Genomic DNA, 21,543 nt, shown 5'->3' on the forward strand with positions numbered 1-21,543 from the left:
GTAATGACAACCATATCGAGGTTGCAGCCTGAGCGCATATCGGCATTGATGCCCACGTTGACGGCGTCCACCACCAGCTGCATGGCGTTAGCCACCTGGGACCATTAGAAACAGTGGTTAGATTATGTGGTCCTTGAAATTAAAAAGTTTGAGAACCACTGAACTAGGAATAAAAAAAATCTATTAATAATAGTTAAAGTGCAGCTCCAAGTTAGTAAAATAATAATGTAAATAGTACAGTAAGACTATAAAACAGTCGTGCAACATCAACTGAAGCATTCAAAATATTGCTGTAAATAAAATATGATAAAAGATAGACTGACACTCTCTCCGTCAGCATTTTAGGCAGTACCGGCAGCTTTTCCGATACTGGTATCAGAACAGCTCTACCATCGGTGGACAGTAATGAAGCACATTTACTTACTTGGCATAAACCCACCGTCATGTTGGCCTGGTAGCTTCTCTCTGCAGCACTGGTATCGCATGAGACCTGCCAGACCCTGAGAACAGCAGAACAAACAATATTTTTTTCAGACACACACACACACACACACACAGTACAGGGTTTGGGAGCCATTGTCTTAGAGGTGCAAACAACACAGATTCATGGTGGGCAGTTAACCGAAAATATATCGAAACCGATATTTAGAACCAATAACCGATTTAATTTAGCTTATGTAGGTTAATCGGATTGTCGAGAAGGAGGTTTTTAGTATCCAATAATCATTATCGTCCATATCTTTTACTAATACAATGTACAATTCTGCTTGACTCACGGGGTCCATTTTCTTCTGAATCTAGTTTTTATTCAGTTTGTAAACGCTAATGATTATTTTCGTGTGTGTGTGTGTGTACTGACCCACACTCCAGAGCGTTGTAGGTATGTTGCGAGCATCCATGGGCGGGAAGGGGGGGTGAGGGATGTTGTGAGGTGGAGGTGATGGGATGGTGGCGGGATGACGTGGTTAGGGGGGAGTTAGTGGGTGAGTGAAGGGGAGTGGTGGGATTAAGTCTTTAGAGGACCAGTGGTGGTTTATACTGGCGCGTAGACTACTTAACTTTAACCGAAAAACATCACCATAAATTAACATTTTTCCCCCTTTCATGAGTCGGATGGTGATGGGATGGTAGCGGGATGACGTGGTTAGGGGGCGAGTTTGTGGGTGAGTGAAAGGGAGGGATCAGTGGTGAGATGAAGGGCCGAATATAGAGGTGGTAGGGAGGAGGGCGAGCGGGGATGAAGGGAGGTAGGAAGGAGGGATGGAGAGGAGGGGGCGGTGGGCCGGGCCGTTTGGGGCACAGACCCTGGGGTATTTGGCTTTGGGGCCTGTGATAGCTTGCCGATCTGATCGCACCGAGACCCCCCTTGGAAACCTGTGAAAGGAAGCATGCACAGGAGGAGAAAAAGGTTAGTTGTATGCATGAGGAGGAGAATGGAGTGGGGGCAGGATGCAAGAAAACTGAGGCATTTTTTACTCACAGGTTCACATTTCATTGTAGGCCTCGTTCGCCACGACACATTTCATTGTAGCACCACCGGAAATGGAATTATCCATATCCGGAGATTTTCGTTCTCATCCGCCTCCACTCTAAAGCGGAAACTAAATGTCAATTTTTTCGGTTGTTGTTTTTCTCATCGCTGATCGCTGTTTAGCATAAACCGCTGTAGCTTCAAGATGGCGGATCGCAGATCGAAACGGTTTTGGCTGGGCGTCTCACACAGATCCCCTGTGTGTTTACAAACAGTTGAACGCGCGATTTTAACGGATTTAGCGATGTCTGTGGCGACGTGAAAAAAACTAAAAAACAACAATAAATCGCTGGCACTTGTGAGTACATTATGATATTAAACTCTGGCGTGGAATGTGTTAAAAAAGTATTTATCCAGGGTAAGTCAAAATATAAATGCTCTATTTCACACTCGTATAATAACACACTTTCACACCTGGGAGCTTTCCGGTCTTTTACTGGTGGAGCAGTTTTGGGGTTATGGTATATGCCTTGCTCAAGGGTACTTCAATGGTGGATATTGAGGGAGGGGTGAGTTTTACTCATTTACTTCCTCACCCTGATTTCTTTCCTGCCAGTCTGGTGTATCAAACCTCCGTCTTTCCGGTCATAATGCGCTTAACATTTAGGATGGCACAGCACAGAAGATAATATCAGTATGTGTGCTATGTTAGTTAGGTCCCATACATGTCTGTAGAGGCTCTGTGATGTAACCAGTCATCCTCGACAAGGTCCTGCTGCCCTCTTTCCAGCTGTCTCATGATTGGTCCATCCAGCCGCTCCTTTTGAAGTCTGTCACTCACTGCCTGTATAAAAACATTGACAATAAGCTTTCCTCTAGGTTCTGAAATCATTTGGACAATACTCTGACCATCTCTCTCTCTCTCTCTCTCAGAGAGCGAGAGAGAAGAGTGAAGGTTATGACCTAGTACCGCTGTGTGAGTTGAAATTATGATTTTGTGCTCTACATAGTTCTGATCATTCATTACAACTGACTGACCTCGAGTTCACTGCCCACAGGAACCTTCTCTGCCTTTTCAAACCCAGAGATCATGAGCCTCCGCTGACCGCTGGGATCAGGGGTGGACACCAGGAGGGTTCTGGCATCTATGGCATTGTGAACTAGAGGATAGAATCATGTGAAGCCAAGACTTACACTGGGCATGAAGATGTTGTACATGAACAATAAATAAAATAAGAAATAATTCCAACCTGATTTTGTACTGCAATCAGTAATAGTTACCTATTTTTAGAGAGTGTAGGTGATCTAGTCCTTCTATGATCTGTTGAAGCATCATCACTGGCTCTAGATCTGGCTCCCGATTATCAAACCGGAATAGGTACTGGAAAAAGACACAAGGCACCATTGTAGTAAAAGAAGGACAAAAGTGTGTGATGACATTGTCCAACAAACTGTGTTAGTGTGGTCCAGTGCATTTCTAAATGATATGCTTCACTGTTTGTCACCAGGTTTGAAGTGATTTTACAGACATAATGTTCTACAGAGGTCAGTCAATCTGTCATGCAGTGCAGTACCTCATCCAGTGTTGCGTCAGATGAACTGAAGGCCATGTAGTGGAACTGATGGTCCTTAGTGGAGAGAAAGAGGCGAACCATGTTGGGGTGATGTTGGTCGTCTGCCTCACTCATCAGGTCCAGCTCCTGGTCGGTACATCTAGACTCATCTAGGGGAATTCTCTTCACTGCCACCAAACGTTTGTTAAACTGACCCCTGGTGGAGAAAGTACAGAGATACAAGGTGTAATGGGAAACAGAAAAGGCATGCAGAATTTGTGGATGAACATGCAAGATCATTATTAAGATTGATCTTACAAATGTGTCCTTGCACATTCCAATGAAATGATTACGTTTGTTGTAATGTTCAGCTTAATTTATTCTCCATCGTGCAACAGTGTTGCTTTTTTGACAAAACAAACAAATCAAGATTAGAATCAAAACCTTTCAAAACCATTTTAAGCATTCTTACTAATGTTTCAAGAACTACAGAATACTTTGTGCTATCGCTATGTAAACAACAAATAGCGACACGCTGTCAGACAGGATAACCAGCCTATGTGGTATGCGCCTGGACCGCTAGGCCAGCAGGCGCCCGGTAGAGTTTGATTACAAAACAATCATTACCCACTTCAGCCTCACAATGCGACGCAATGTGAGCTTGTAGATCTGCTATTTTCAAAAGATCTTTATACTTTTTATTCATTTGAAAACTTGAAATGGGACATGGGACATTCTGCATAATCAGGACCAGTACTTCCTTGGTTATATATACTTTACCCTGAATCTGACACCACACCGCTTTTGTTGCTGCTGGGTCTGTGGCATGTTCCTCATGACCTAAATGAGCAGTAAAAGTTGTGTTAAATACTTTCTATAATGTGTTGGGCAAGAAACAAGCATCAGATGGTACTGTCAATTTCAAAATCACACACTATGGTAAATTATGTTAACAAGAAAGTTTCATTTTACACTAAGCATCTTTATCTTAGCATAGTACGTAAAATGAAAAAGTAAAGCTTCTTTCTTTTGAAAAAGAACATTATGTTAAGTATCTTGATGTTTAACTAAATAGGCTTGCTTATTTTAGTCTATGCTCCTAAAGGTTTCAATGATGGACTGTCTTTAAACACAATGCTCTGATAATGTATTTTATTATTCTTTGAATTGCATCCTATTTGATGCACATGCAGGGGTTGACACTAAGGTCTCAGAGGCACTTGCCCGTCGGGCAAGTACAGGTCATTTTCTACTTGCCCACAGGTCTTGCCCACTTGCCCGAAAAGTTAATCGTCCTTTATAAAATGATAGGTTAAATTTGAATTACCATTCAATTAAACACTTTTACTTTCTACTTGCGAATTATGGGGCTGCACGATAAAAAATGTCATACCTCAATATGTATGCCAAATATCTAAATAGCTATGAATATGACTATGGGTTGAAGGTAGGGTAAGTGATATTTTTTGGTTAAAACAAAAAGGGTTTTGTTATGGGTTAAAGCTCTATATTCTGATAGTACTCATTGCTATAGAGTGTTTGTTCAGTAACAGGGGTCTCTCTGTCTCTCCAGTTAGGTGACACCATTTCAGCCAATCAGGAGAGAGTACCCATTTATCAGCTTCATTTTTATAATGTTCCAGTTCCAATTTCACATGCTCATTTCTTTGTGTCATCACTTCCAATTTCACTTGTTTAATCTGTATCCTGTCTGAGTTCTCTGTCCTGATTCGATAAAATTGGTATCCTGACTCGAAAAGGCATTTTCTGTTTAATAAAAAGAGCTGGAGAGACAACATGAGTGCACCTGCCCGTGGGGCAACCAGATAGCAAACTTCACCTGCCCTACCATTTTATTTACCTGCCCCGGGCAGGCGGGCAGGTGTTAGCATAGATATATATAAAGGCTAGATGGCTCAAGGGGACGGCGCAAGCGTAGCTCAACCGCGGCCATCTTGAAACAGTCATTCATAACATTATGTCTATGGTGCATATACTTTGAAATAACCATAGCGTGCTCAATTTTCATCCGATTTTCAAACGGTTTGGTGTGTTGTAAACACCAAAGATGTAGTTATGATACTGCATACTTATAATTATAATCATGTTTTTTTATTTTTTATTTTATTTTATAATTTTATAATTTTATTACATCTTTGGTGTTTACAAAACACCAAACCGTTTGAAAATCGGATGAAAATTGAGCACGCTATGGTTATTTTAAAGTATATGCACCATAGACATAATGTTATGAATGACTGTTTCAAGATGGCCGCCATGTGGCAACGTCGTACTCCATTGGCCAGCAGCGCGGGTGAGTCATCTAGCCTTTATATATATCTATGGGTGTTAGTGTCAATCCCTGACATGGTGTAATTTTCACCTAATTTTCACAAATAATGATGAGATCAATCTTGATAAATGGGCTATAAGTTGACACTTAACTTTTAGCGTGCATGTGAATAATCCTTTATGTTCAGAACAATCCCAGATAAATGGAAGTAAATAGAAGTGTGAAACTTATGATACACATGTAGCCCTCCCATCCACCTGGCTCATTTACATTAACTAATGGAAAGCATGGGAGGAACTATAGTAGGATACACCAAAATGTTACTGTAGCTTTTGAGCCCCCACCCTGAATACACTCAGAGAACTATAACACATTAAATAGAGCACTTTTAAGTGGTGACAATATTTAGACCATCATTAATATTCACAAACAACTTTCAGTTTTAAATTATGCCAATGTGTTCAACACATACAGTAAACAGATCCCGGACAAGCCCCCACGTGTTAAGAGAACCAAATATGCCGTTGAATACATTGTGGGCGGTATAGTTCCAGTTGATCCACATGACAAGGAGGTAGACAACATACACCCAGGCGAAGACGAAATATAGTACCTTCAAGGGTATTCTCTTTAAGTCCAGCATTCTCTGAGCAGAGGATGTATGCTGTTATGGAGAAACAGTCCAGTGCCTCAGTAATGTTGTTCCCCAAGGAATGAAACAGAGAGGCCATCAACCAGGCAAAAAGACACGCACATTGCTGCACTGTCACGGCGATCTTCAAAAGACTGTGCATTTGTACTTCACGGTGGCATTTCCATAGCGCAAAAAGGCAAACCCCCTAATTGAGCACACAGGCCACGGCAGCTACTGGCTGCTGAAGACACCACACACGTATCAACGGCCACGTGCCATGGAACTTTGGGACCACTTTCCCCTCCTTCTGGAAAGACTCCACTGTTTCCCACATGCAGCGGTAGTTGCAGCCCTGATCACATGTCCAATCTGGGCAACAATTATAATCACATGTATATTGCATGTACCACGTCTCCTTCTTAGACATGAACGGATCCCTAGGGTTGTTGTTGTAGCCGTTGTTGTCACAGTATAGGGATTTGCAGTCCTCCACGCATTTGATGTAGCCACGATCCTTAGAGCCTTCCTGGGCTCCCACGGTGGTTGCCGCCAACATGAGCAACGAGGCGCTGCTGACAGCCCAGCGTCGTTGCAGCGGTGTGGCCATGGTGACTGCCTGCGTGGCTGTCAGACTCAGGCCAGTCATCACCCGATTTCTGTTTTCTGCCCTGTGGATGGGAGTGATCCCCAGACGGTCTCCCACACTGGCAAACTCCCTGTGTCTGTCTTCAGTCTCCTTGCTTACAAATCATCACTGTCAGCATTATATAGAAAAACAATGTCATCGATGTGTACAACACACACACATATATATATATATATATATATATATATATATATATATATATATATATATATATATATATATATATATATATATATATATATATACACATACATATAACATTGGCACAAAGGTTAGAACATAGTATAGACCAAAAATAATAATATAAATAAAATGGACTAACATAGACAGAGAAAATGTACACCTAACAGTAGAACATAATATGCTATGATATGACATTCACATTGCTTGCCTTCATAAACTATGTACGGTCTCGTGTGATAGAACTTCTCACTCACTCCTCAGCTGTGAGAAGTCTCCCAGAGTAGGTCTCAAGCTGTACGTCGCCGACTAAGAGAAGAAAACATTGGAGTATACCAAAATCTTCTTAAAAACTTCTTAAGTGGGTCTAAGAAAAAATGTCCTCTTAAGAAAATGTGCGTAGATTCTGTTCTTACCTAAGAACAGATCACAGCTAAGAAAACATCGGAGTATACCAAAATCTTCTTAAAAACTTCTTAAGTGGGTTTAAGAAGAAATGTCCTCTTAAGAACGGTTGCTGCATGAGGCCCATTGTTATTATCTGTCCATCTTTGGGCTTCATCAGTATTTGAATTAAGGTACAGTACATGACAGACTCACAGTTGCTTGTCAAGTGGACAACATAATCATCCCCAACATAAACAGCCCAATGCTCGTAGCCTTCACTGAAGATTTCAATCAGGTCTCCATCCCAGGACCGTACCTATGTTCCCCAGGTTCTATGTTCCCCAGGTTCTATGTTCCCCGCTTTCCTAGGAGAGCGGGGAATATAGGACCTAACCTAAACCTACCCCTCCATCCCTTGGCTGTCTCTTATGGGGCTGCAAAATACAGTATAGAAAAAATATATAAAGTCAAAGTAGTAAGGCAAGTTAGGTCTGCATACAGCAGTGGTCCTGGTGTCAGCCCCAAGGACCACTCCATTGACCACTCCATTGACATTATTGGCATCTTGCCGAGGCAAAGGAGTCAGGACAAAGATAGTGATTAGAGTTTTTGGGGGTCCCCAGATGATTAGGTCATCCTGCCGAGGCAAAGGAGTCAGGACAAATAGTGATTAGAGTTTTTGGGGGGTCCCCAGATGATTAGGTTAATGTGCAACATTGTGTACACACACACACACACACACACACACACACACACAGTAATGATGTTAACGACCTACTCGTCTGCTTTTAATGCCAAGTCCAGAATCCTGCATTGTTGCTCCATAATTTTCTGGTTGGAGCGAAATGCTTGTTAAAGATTTCATCTGCAGCCACAGCGAGTCGCTGGTCAATTAAGGTCTTCAGTGTTTGATTCAAAGCCATCTTTCATCTAAATAAACACAGATCAAACAGAATCTCCTTCTCCTCCTGCTATCAGACACGTTTGTCTTTCAGCACAGGTGCTGCTGCCTGCTGATTAACACCGTGCCATAGACTGAAGGGACAGCCGCGTTGTGATCGGCTGGTTAGAAGTATAGAACCCATAAGCTGAAGGGACAGCTGCATTGCGACTGGCTAGTTAGAAGTATAGCTGCATTGTGATTGGCTAGTTACTATGTAGGAACAAAAGAAACAGAACAGTGGGATTAAAAGTTATTTAACTGGTCAGCAAATTAGATATCAGCATATAAGTGATCTTACACTAACTGTAGGCCTACATCTGTTATTGGAATTTGTTTATCCCTTAAAATCACGAAGGCTAATTTGACCTTTGAGATACACAAATAAGTCGGTGTGTCCAAAAAAGTAGTTATACTGCTTTGTAGGGCTGCTTTGTATTAGGTGTACCAAAAAATCCTGAAGGGGGCGTCAACAAGTACAGGGCAGTACAGGCCCAAACCATATGAAATAGCATTAATAAAAGATCAATGAAAATCATCAAATGATATATATATATATATATATATATATATATATATACACACACACACACACACACACACACACACACACACACGGGTAAACTTACATTTGTTGTATCGCTTCTTGATATTTGCCAGTTTTATTGCGTGCTGGTTTTCTTCGGCATCTTTGAAAATTCGATGTTTGTTGATTGTTGCCGTCAAATGATACTCCTTCTAAATATAGGTTTTCAGCTGTTTGAATTTTGAAATTGAAGTATTTTGATTTACCATCTTTACTGTTTTTTACTAGTTAGTAGAATAGATCCCAGAAGAAGCTGAAGGAACAGCTGCATTGTGATTGACAACGGGTGCGTTCGGATATATGGCACTGAGTGCACTGGCCATTACAAACCAATACGCCAGTGCGCTCCCGGTGCGCATAGAGCATCGCAGTTCCCGCCCACTTCCTGGTTTTTCGTGGTGCCGGAAGGAAAAGCTCAATGCATTTTTCCCATTGACATTTCCAAAAATATTTATATCAATTAATTTAAGCCTCGAATCAAGCCATCCAGGGTCCTGGTGAATCATGACCATAACACGTTTTTTTCTGTGATTTTTTTTATTTTATATTTAATGATATGATATACTATATTTAATAAATACCCTCTGTTTTGCCGTTTTCAAAAAAGTTTTTTCACAGAATCAAACGTTTTATGGTCATGATTCACCAGGACCCTGGATGGCTTGATTCGAGGCTTAAATTAATTGATATAAATATTTTTGGAAATGTCAATGGGAAAAATGCATTGAGCTTTTCCTTCCGGCACCACGAAAAACCAGGAAGTGGGCGGAAACTGCGATGCTCTATTTCCGAACGCAAAGCTGAAGGGACAGCTGCATTGTGATTGGCTACTGCAACTGCTCCGTTGTGTGTTGAACACTATGGTTGAACATAAACAAATAAAATAACTAATAATGATAGAATGTTTCCCTTTATTTGTCAGTGTAGATTTAAATACATCAAAGTGTCAGGTGGTCTTAATACAGAAACAATATGGAAGAACTATAAACTGTAAATTACAAATTACATTATTATGTTTAACTTGATTATTATGTATAACTACTTGTTTATTATTTTTAGGTGAGACCTTTATGGGTTTCCTTTTCTCACCTGCACTTATTTCTGCGTTGTTTTAATGTTACCTTTGTTGTTTTTTTGTTTTTATTGTGCGAATAAATACATCACATCAAATCAAACGGTCATTACACATCTAGTTTTTCAAGACTTTAACAGTAATCCTATCTAAAGCAGTCTGGAAGCAACAGAAATACCAACAGTGTAGTGTGGTGGCTTAATGGCCCGAAATTCTCCAAATGGCCAGTGGTTCTCAAAGTGGGGTCTGCGGATCCCCCAGGGGTCCTTGAGGAAGTTGAGGGGGTTCCAGGGGGTCCCCAGCAAATTGAGTTAATACAGCATCAACATCCGTTTAAAACTTCTAATGGGGGTCCCTGCCACTAAATATTGTCACATGGGGGTCCGCGGCCAAACGCATATTCATTTGGGGGTCCTTGACATGAAGTTTGAGAAGCACTGCAATACACAATTACACCTGTGGTTGTTTTTAACCTGAATAGAGCACCGAAGTCCTGACGTCACTCGTTCATCCCCAGGTTTGCGGAAGTAATTTCTCTATGGAGAATAACATTGGGTCATCTTAGAATCGTCTCATATAAGAATTGTGGTCCAAAAATAAACACCGCGTGTCGGCGTTATTGTCAGGGAGGAGGTTCTGTATAGTTTATGATAGTCAGTCACTTATATTTGATACAGTCTGTTTCTGGCGAAAATGTAACTAATTTGGCGGAAGTAACATTAGCGTTTTCTCACCGTCAGTTGATGCTTCATATCCATAAGAGTCAACCCGCCGTGGTCATTTGTTTATTTTTGGAACACAGTTCTTATTTGACGCGATATTAAATACGTCTATGGGATTCAGAACGGGGGTGGAAAACTGCGAACCAGGTAGACAAACAAAGGATGTGTAAATGACGTCAGACTTCGGCGGTCTATAGAGGCCACTTTGAGTCTCCATGTTTCACCTAGGATCCAATCAATGAATCAAACCACTTCCTTAACAGCACCAGCAGAGGGCGGAATAGACCTGCAAGAGGACGAGATGGAGCACTCTGTACTAGGTCTGAAATCATACTTCACAATGGAATATACTTATGTCCATTTATATACATATAATGCAGTGATACTTTGTTTACGGTGAAAGTAATTTACAACTTTGCAGATGTATTTATTAAGAATGTATCAAGGGTCATTTGTTTGAAATGTGGATGGGGGGGGGGGTAAATTGGTGTTTGCCATTACCATTACACCTAAAACTGTTTCAATAATGGTGATAATTAGTGGGGTGATGTATGGGTTGTCTGCTGTGCCCAGGAGAACAGCACCCTAACCAAAGTTAGAGCTTGTGCCACCTCTCCCATATACCCCAATCATCTGTAAGACCAGTGGTGCAAAGTAACTAATACATGTACTTAAGTACAATTTCTGAGGTATTTTTACTGTGGTATTAGTACTTTTAAACAACAAGTTAAACATGTGACTACTTCTTCCACCACTGTGTAAGAATAGACTTCTGTATATCACAGAATGAATACAACCTGGGAGATTTTTTCATTAGATGTACATGATGTACACATTAGATGTACATCATTATGTACATCTTTATTTGTTATAACAAGGTACTTCACAAAACAAAATTACAGCAGCATGACATGAAATAAATTAAAACCAAAAAGCATAAGGGTGCAGTCCCACCAAACTTTGGACAAAAATGTTTGTCTCCTCTCACATATATCGTCACTGTCGGGCAGAAACCTCCTATCTCCATATTCTAACTTTTTGTGTTTTCTTTCGTAAATGAATGCCCTACTTGATCATACCACAGCGTCACATAAAAGCATCAAAAGTATCAGATCTGGCCCGAACGGCTGGCGTAGTGGTCCGGGCACCTAGGCTGCTAATGCAGCCTGACAACGCGTCGCGGGTTCGAATCCCGACCCCGACGACCTCTGCTGCGTGTCACTCCCCATCACTCTCTCCCCATTTCCTGTCAGTCTACTGTAAACTATCAATAAAAAAAAGGCAGAAAAAGCCCCAAAAAACATTTAAAAAATAAGTAGCAGATCTGCAAGCTCGAAACGCGACGCAAAGCGACGTGTTTTGAGCTTGTAAATACGCTACTTATTAATTTGAATCCTGAAAAGTAACGGTTTTGGACATATGAGGTTTCCACCCGACAGAGACAATCTAAAGTGTTTATACAGTACAGTAAATACTTTAATTACTCACATTACAGCATCAGAGTAGTCGTTCCGAGTGAGACACGACCATAACAGTTTCACAGGACCAGCGCTCACCTTTCATTGAAAATGAAATAGCAGTTGACTTGTAATTTTTTTTATATATGTATAAATTGGTTGTTAATGTTAACTAACGACCAATAATAAAAACAATTGCGATGAATTTGCAATTGATCATGAATCATGCATGATTAACTATGAAAAATCATGTAATTAATCGCGATAACCCTATTTAGATATTTTGCATAAATATCAAGGTATGAAATTTTGTCCATCTCGTGCAGCCCTAGTGTAAAATAATAGTTAGCATGAAATATGAACTTTTCAAGATGTTAAAGGATGTCCTAAGATCCCCCATCAAGTTATAAATAGGTCTATGTCTATGTTGTCCATTTTCCTCTCAAAATGCACACAGAGTGATGGATTTAAATCAGTGGACACCCACTGACTACAAGGTCTGCCCCCACAAGACATAAGATTAATAACTGCACAACAATAGATCTAGAGATAATAGTCTAGCTTGCTCCCTATATTCTTGCAGCCTTTGACAGAGAAGGCTTTCTCTGACTTAGGGAAGTAGGCAAGGTCTATGGCCACTTTTTCAGCCACATCTTGGTCCGGTATCAGGCCCTTGGCAGCCATCTCAGCCTTAGCACACAGGACAACATGTTTGTATTCCAGAGGGAGAAAGGGTATGAAGAAGTCCACCAGGTTCTTGTCTATCACGTTGGTATGCCATAGCCCACCTACACCATAAGGGTACAAAAAAGACACAGAGAAAAAAGCTGTCCGAATTTTTACAGGTTGCCAAACCTGTCAATAAACAGACGCTGCCACTAGTCGTCACTTCTCATCACTTTCTCCTCATTGGCTGGCTTTGGTAAAAGGCCAGCCAATGTGGGCTTGTCAATGACTTCCCATGTCCTCTCAGAATATGGCATCTAAACAACTAGGCAGTACCCGGCATATGGGATCTAAACAACTAGGCAGTAGCCGCCAGTAGCGCAGTACAATGAGGTATTTGATTGAAGAATGGCCCACACTACACAGTTTACCGAGATGACCCCCTTGCTTCCCCCATCTGACGACGTTGTCAGATGGAATCTTATTTTAATGACAATGTACCTCTAATTATATAGGCATTTCAGTAAAGTATGAATGCATCAAGTACTCACTTTGCTTGTTGTTGAACACAGTCAGAGAAAGATTTGTTTCGAGGTCCTTCAGTTCAATCTCCTCTCTGTCTCGTCCTGATCTGCAGAAATCCAGAGTTGTCTCTGTGATGCTGTTACCTCCAGCATTACTATTATAAACAAAATTAACTTTGTATTAACACCTGTAGTATTCACAATTGACAAGTCAGTGTGTTACACATACACAAGTAAAAACAATTAAAAACAAATTAATAAGATCAAGTTAATTATTTACAAACCATGGGGGTATCTTGATTTTTCTACTGCTCTGCTCCTGGCACAATTAGATTTATTTCAGCTATGCTTAGTGCTTCAATGTGCTGAGAAATGATAAATATGGCCTAATTTAATGTTGCACATTGGATAAAAAAGGGATGGACATCATGAAATGACCTGCTTCTGGTATCTTTTTTTTACCTGCTTCTGGTACAATCAATCTTTTTGATTGTCTGCATAATAACAAAGACAATGTGTTGGTGATAGTAACTTGGCCAGGCTTGAAGGATTGGTATCCTCATGTTCTTCTTAAATTGTATTATAATGTTTTGACACTTGCTTTTGCGATGTAAAACTTATGTTTTCTCACGCCAATAAAACTCCATTGAATTGAACATTGCTTGAATACAAGGAGAATTTTTGTTTGTTTAACATTCCTTTACGGTGAGAAGAAGAATCCAAAAAATAAGAAAACACTTGATGAATTGAAGTAAAACGGAGGCCACGGTCAACAACAGCAAAACTATATAAAAATGTACGCTCACAGTGTAGTCCAAAGTCAGCTGTATTTTGTGACGATTAGAAATACAGCTAAAGGAGGACAAAAATAACACTTTAGCTTGGTTTGTGTTCCTTCAACCTGTTCCTTCCTAAGGTAAGAAATAGTTGTTATTTAACAAACTAATGAGTTTTGTCTTCACCTGAGGAAGGAATAAATATGGCTTTCCGATATGAGACTCCATCAAGTCTTTTATAGTAGTCCAGGAAGGGCTTAATGCTGTCAATCAGGCCAGGATGCATCTTGTCCATCTCATCAAAGATGAACATGGAGGTCGGACAGTCGGTGACGTTGCTACTGATCCACTGCTGTAACTGAGACTGGGGATAAACAACAGACAAATAAATACTGTACAACGATAAAAACTATTATGTCTGTGTGCAGTTAGAACAGTGGTTCCAAAACGGTGTGCCGTGAGTCAAGCCCAGTACAGCGTGTCTTGGGAATTGAGACAACCACACACACACATCATTATTGCAATATATACAACTGTACAAAGAGTTATGATTTATAATTCTTCTTATTTGCTATATATAATAAAATAATGTATATACTCCTTCGATATTTCTCACTGTGTATTTTGCATATGCAGTGTGTTATCTGCATTTAACCCATCCTAAGTAGGAACATACACAAAACAACACATTGTGTAATAAGTGAAACTTATTTACTGACCAAAGACAACTTTTACTCACATTTGGCTATACTGGGTTCCTGTAACAGTTTCACAAACGCAGCCCTGGCGAGTGTTAATTTGGGACCCTGAGTGATTCACAGACATTCATCCATTCTAAAATAGTACAGTTTATTCTTATGGGCTTAACGAGTTGTGGTTAAAGGTTGAGGTTTTTCGTTTGTTTTTGTTTTTCAGGATGGCCATCCCTAGTGCCTTGAGATATTTTGACTTACTTGTTGGTGTGCCCTGGGTACAAAGTTTGAAAACCAACGAGTTAGAATGACACAACTGTTGAACCAGTGTAGTAACAGATTTAACCAAAAGGAGGATTTGTTGATTCTAGAGCTAGATGTGGGTCTCAATTTGACTTGCATGTGTAAAGTGAAGTTCAGCTGAGAACACATGGAGAAATCTGCTGCTCATGCCTTCTTTGTAGATGTTCGCAGCTATGAGTTGGCTGACAAAGTTCTTCCCTGTACCACTCGGCCCATGGAGAGAGAGGACCAGGGGCTTCTTGCGGTTTTTGTCGTTCATGAATCCAGACACCGCTTTCAGGATGATGCGTGTTGCTATATGCTGCCCTATATGCTGCCCAGCCTCCAGACCTAATGAATGCAAAGTATAAAATCAACAATCAGCACATCTCCACACTAACCACCAAACCCCATATGTTCACAATACACCATTTATAGCCCAGATCTTCCCCTCCATGACCTTTTTTGGAGGTTGCAGAGCAAAGCCACCGATCTGATCGACGTTTGCTCCCCGAGGTTTTGCTTGCAAGGGCGCAGAGGGACCGACTTATTCCTTCATTAATCCTATGAAATAAAACTAAAGTTTACTGTAGTCTTGCCTGTAGAAGTGCTGTTATGTTTTTTTCCTAATAAAATTGTTCTTTTTTTCCTCCTCTCCCCCTGGCCCGCACACACACATGTAAAGCGACTTTGAGTACTTAGAGCGCTATATATATATTCCAGGTATTATTATTATAAATGGATATTATAAATGGAGTGCATTCTTTTCCTCTCTCTCCAAGCATGCAGCACTTAAGTTTCACTTGCACTTATTTGACCCGGCCCCCTGCCTATGCTGCCCAAAAATAACCACAACCACCAGTATGCTTGTAGATCAGATATGTTTGGGCAGCAGTAGCACTAGCGAGCAAATAAGTGAAACATACCGAAACATACCGATATGCAGTTTTGAACTAAACTAAAGAGAGAAAATAAGTATTTTATTTATTCTGCCTTGACCAGGACCTAGGTAACACATTTTGTTCTGTAAAAGGAATGACAATAAAGCTCCTTGAACCTTGAACCCAGAAACACAGCCTTCTAGAATGTGTTTAACATAGTTAAAAGTTTAGTTTAGTTCATTTAGTTTAGTTCATCAGTTCATTACAGGATATCTAAGTTGTGTCCCAACTGACTGACCAAACGTAAGTCACCAAACTTGTGTGTTATTTCTGTTTTGATTCATGTATTACAAATGACCAGCATGGCTGGTTTTGATTTCTCTTTAGCAATGTGACAACCATGTGTTATTTTATGGTAGCCTAGTTTAAAACTGATACAGTTATGTCTGGGTGATGTTATTATAATTCATCTGTTGTATTTGATGATGAGTGATAACTTCCTTTGATGTGTAGCTTTTTGGCTAGATGTAGTTTAGAGGGAATGTCTTATTTGGTATTATTGTACTGTATTGTTTGTGTCCTTTTGTCTACCTCCCTGAACCCCCCATTACACACACACACACACACACACACACACACACACACACACACACACACACACACACACACACACACACACACACACACACACACACACACACACACACACACACACACACACACACACACACACACACACACACACACACTAGTGTGTCTTGAGTGCTGCTCTGGGTGGGCTGCATGCGAAGCAAGCGATTCAGGGGGTGGAGCCAGGCTAGGTGGCTATATGGAAGAAGTACTTACAGGTTTTACTTAAGTAAAAGTATCAATACTCTATTGTAGAAATAGTCTGTTACAAGTACAACATTTACTCAAGTAAAAGTGCAAAAGTATTGGCAACAAAATATACGTAAAGTACCAAGAGTAAAAGTACTCATTATACAGAAGGTCCCATTTCACAAGTTTTCGAATATGTAAAATGCCCACACAGGACAGACAAAAACAGTTCCACGTTACCTCATCTGTTGGAAGAGATCCACTTGGGTTCACAACATTCAGTAACACCTCCTATCTCAAATGTGTTGGGATAGCAGAAGATGATGAGAGCTGCTGCTACTGACACAACCGCGAAATCCATGATGGGTCCGTGTATTTTTCGGCCATTTGAATTTGAATTTTATATTTGATAAATGAAATTCGGAAAACGGTCTGTTTTCTAAATACTATTTATTGTTTTCTAAATACTATTTATTGTTTTCTAAATACTATTTATTGTTTTCTAAATACTATTTATTGTTTTCTAAATACTATTTATTGTTTTCTAAATACTATTTATTGTTTTCTAAATACTATTTAGAAATGGTTAAACAACTCTTAGAAATAGGTATTATATGACCCGATTCCCGATTTTCGTTGGTGTGGTTCTAAACAGAATTAGGAATTTAAAACAACAGTGCGCAAGCTGTACTGAATTCTATAGAGACACACGACCGGAAGCGGAAGGCCTACAAATCCACGCCCACTTTTGACACTTGGGGTCCGTTAGAACGATTGATGTAGTTTATTTAGAAAGACATGAGAATAGTACATGACAGTACATAACAGTACATGGAAGTACAAATTCACAATACAAGGTCTACTAAACTGGAAACCCTCATTAAGCATTACGCTTGTTTAAGATGAGAACCCCATGCACACAAATCATGATGAACGATGAACTGCAGCTCTCAATGCAATCTCTATGAGAGGCATTGTAAAATACCGTCATTTCACTGGTTAACTACTGAGGCTGTAGCGATTTTTTTTGTGTTCTAATAATCTGTCCCATTTGTTTAATTTGTCCTTTTTAATGTCCCATATCTTTCATCTCGATATACTACCCACAATTTACTATAATATACTCCATCAGTATGTCAAAACCGCTAGCATCGGAGATCCAGAGTTTAAGTGGTCGCATGGTATACGTCACGGACGCATCCCTTGAGGTTTTCAATACCCAGAAAACTGGCGAAAGTGGCCGTTTTCAATAGGTTTTGGTCATTATCTCTGGAACAGAAGGTCCAATCTGCTCAGTTCAAAGCTAGTTGGATGCGTGACTTTGAGGACATTAAGCACGCAATGACACATTTTCGGGTTTTTTTTTTTTTTTTAGGGGAGGCGAGATCTTAGTTGGGCAGGCGACCGCCTCTCCTGCCTCTACAGTGGGTACGCCACTGGTCGGCGCTCGGCGCTCATAAAGACAGTGATGTCACTGAAATGCCCGTCTGCTGTCTACCCTCTGCTGTGTTAGCATTATGGGTAACTCGTTAAAGTGGCAAATTAAATGTAAAACACATCAACTATTAAGAAAACAAGAAGATATGTTGACAAAGACACTCCATACATTTGGAAACATATTTTTATTTAAATCAATATCGTCTTCAGTTAATGCAGGATAATTTTAAAAGTAGGCTAACTTTCATATCCTCTCATAGGGAATGCATTGGCAGCTGCAGTTCATCGTTCTAACGGACCTCGAGTAGCGGCGCTGTCTCAAAAGTGGGCGTGAAATTTGTAGTCCCCGTGTGTCTCTATGTCTACATATTCTAGGCGTGTCTGTGCTATAGCCACGCCCCCTTCTGTGACGCACCCGGAACTGATGAGCAGACTTTTATTTTTTACATATTTATCGACAATAAAGTATCAAAAACAAATAAAAAGCACACACAAACGCTGGGGGGTATCTTAGAGGAGAGCCTTGGATTTATAAGAATGTAAAATCGCTAAAATAACTAGTAAACAGTGGTGGAAAAAGTACTACTCAATTATTTTATGTAAAAATACTCTGTTACAAGTAAAAGTCCGGAATTCAAAATTTACTTGAGTAAAAGTACAATAGTATTGGTATCAAAATTAGTTAAAGTAACAAAAGTAGAAAGTACTCATTATGCAAAAACTTTCACATTTCACAAGTTTTCAAATGTATAAAAATCTTTTGAAAATAGCAAATCTACAAGCTCACAATGCTCGCATTGTGAGTCACAAGTTGTGAGCTTATAGATCTGATATTTTCAAATGGCCGAATTGTTTCTAGGGCGGAAGTGGTTAATGTAGGTTTTGTAATAATAATCAAAATCATACATTTCTGTCTAATAAAATATTCAATCAATCAATCAATCCACCTGGCCAGCCCCAAAAAAAGAGAAAAAAGGAAAGCCTTTGGCACTCTGACATACAGTATACAAATACTGTATATAAATATCAAGAGCAATTCTTTATTATACCCACATAGTAATGTAATTAACTAATTATTATTAGTTATGAATTCTTATTATTATTTATTATTATTATACGGTTGTTATTATTATTAGTTATACCCATAGTAGCCTTAAAATGGTTAACTTTGGATTAATAAAAAAATATACAGGCTATTACGCCAATGCTCTCTGAGCCTGGATGTGTATCGATAACTGCTTCTCATAGGGCTTGTTTTTTGATTGATTGATTGAAATTTTTATTAGGCAAAAGAATGTAAAACAACACAGTTACATTTATAATGCTTTTGTCTAAAAGGTCCGGCCAAAAAAGTCCTTGCGGACTTGTTTCCGTTGGGGTCCTTGAGTTAATTTCATAGACATATATAGTAGCAACCAAACAGTTCAAAAATCAACATGAAAATACAGATAATACATAAAAAAAAATACCACTATGTACAAAAAAAGCATTTAAAAAATATATGTACAAAAAAAAGGGGGGGGGGGGGAAGCATGGAAAAATAAAAATTATATAAAAAAAAAAAAAGCAAGAGGAAATACAAAATATGTACAAAAAGAGGAGGGGGGGGGGGTCGTCTGTCTACAGGGAAACTGGTACTAGCTCCTCTTTCGGCCTCCAGAAAGATGGGTTTTTAGGGCCTCTATGATGCTGTTCTCGGACACATCAAGCCAACACATAAAATTGTACATCAACTGTCTTAAAAGTGCATCACATGTAGGCACACCGGTGGACACAAACAATCACTGGCACTATGCCATCTGGGTATGTGGAGTAACAACCTAATAACATCATTATAAGCCACTCTGAGCCTCTGCAAACTCCTCACCCTGTACGAATACCAGAGATGAGCTGTATACAGAGGTGTGACATAGGCTCTGAACTGTGAACACTTAACATCAACAGAACACATAAAAAAATTCAGGAGCAGCAATTTGGCCTGTGCATACATTTTATGACATTGTCTGTAGACATCCCTGTCGTCCGTCCATCCAATCATCAGACAGTGAGGACATGACCACTGTATTTTATTTCCTTATATTATGAGAGGACTATCACACAATTGAAAAGCAGAGAAAGATAATTTCCTGTCCTCTCTGCTTCTCATGATCATGATGTTACTTTTTTTGGCGTTATATTTTAGGTATTCTTTCCAATATTTTAGACAAGACAAGGGCAATTATAATTGTCCATGCTATTTAGCTTCCCAGCCTTGTCTTTCAGGACAGGCACCAACAGTACAGACATAATGGATTTAGGAAGAACACCATGAACCATATATGAGGCCTGCATGTGAAACACATAGCAAGCAGTGGACAGAGCCTATAGCTGGCATACTTTAGGTGTTCTGCAGTAATACAATCCAAGCCACAAGCAACTTGATGGCAGCAGAAACATCAGCTGATTTGACTACCATGTTTGCAGAAAGGTCAACATTATCAATTACCACAGCATTGCTTTTAACACAGTTAAAGAGATTACAGTACTTCTCCCGCCACACTTTAGCAATCTTGTCTTGGCCACAGACACCCTCAACATCAGATGATCAAGAGGTTTTACAGTTATTCATGACCCTGACCTCTTTCCAGCAGTCATCATAGCTTTTTTTGCAGTTTCCTAGCAAGCAAATCAGCCCTCATTGTGTTCCCCTTTGTCTTAATAAAACAAAGAGCATTTTTTAATTTAGCATTTGTTTGTTTTTTACGCTCAAGCAAAACCCACTGTCCAGGCCTACCTGCCTCAGACCAGATCTGAGTTTAAAGGCCTCTCTGGCTTCAGAGTGTTGCTCAGCTACATACTCACTCCACCCAGGTTTGATGTTAAAAACCTTGTTCTTAAATTTACAGAAGGGCTCACTAGAGATAATTAAAGCTGACACAATATTATCATATATGGCACACAGTTCAGTAGCATGGTGTGGGTCTGTAGAGTTCACATTTAAACACATTAGGGAATCCCTAGGCAGTTCTATATTTATATATTTTTTATAAATTGTCTGTCAAGATAGAATATCTATCAATGTCCTCTTTGGTCAGTTTTGTCACCACACCAGCTTCCCTGTGTTAACAGCACTACCAGTAACAGTCAGCTGGGGTACATTCTCAACATTAATCATCATAGTAATTGGTATATGATCAGAAGTGGCTAGCCCATACCAAAGCCATGGCCCATACATAATCTCTATATTATCCAGGGAGCCATGAGCATATGCTGTAGACATACAATAATATACAACTCATTGTGAAAAACGTTGTTATAAAGGTGGGTATAATAAACAATTACTATGGGTATAACTAATAATAATAATAATAATAATAATAATAATAATAATAATAATAATAATAATAATAATAATAATAATAACTCAGACATCCCACCCTGGAAAAAAATCATTTCAGGGAGGTCAAGAACATATATATATTTTATATATATAATCCACATATATGTTTAACATATATGTGGATATATATGATCTATATGACATAT

The 21,543-nt window shown here is 39.6% G+C and overlaps 1 pseudogene across 1 annotated transcript; it reads right to left on the minus strand.

Annotated features, from left to right (window-relative positions):
• Positions 1-12,127: 12,127 nt before the first annotated feature.
• On the minus strand, positions 12,128-16,942 carry LOC308081528 (torsin-1B-like; annotated as a pseudogene). The gene is made up of 5 exons (XR_013935080.1): positions 16,870-16,942; positions 14,976-15,232; positions 14,094-14,271; positions 13,159-13,286; positions 12,128-12,729 (listed from the first exon to the last, which is right to left on the minus strand). The product of XR_013935080.1 is annotated as a torsin-1B-like (transcript).
• Positions 16,943-21,543: the final 4,601 nt, after the last annotated feature.

The sequence above is a fragment of the Gymnoscopelus braueri genome (genome assembly GCF_963280865.1).
Source record: "Gymnoscopelus braueri genome assembly, contig: SCAFFOLD_63, whole genome shotgun sequence".
NCBI lineage: Eukaryota > Metazoa > Chordata > Actinopteri > Myctophiformes > Myctophidae > Gymnoscopelus > Gymnoscopelus braueri.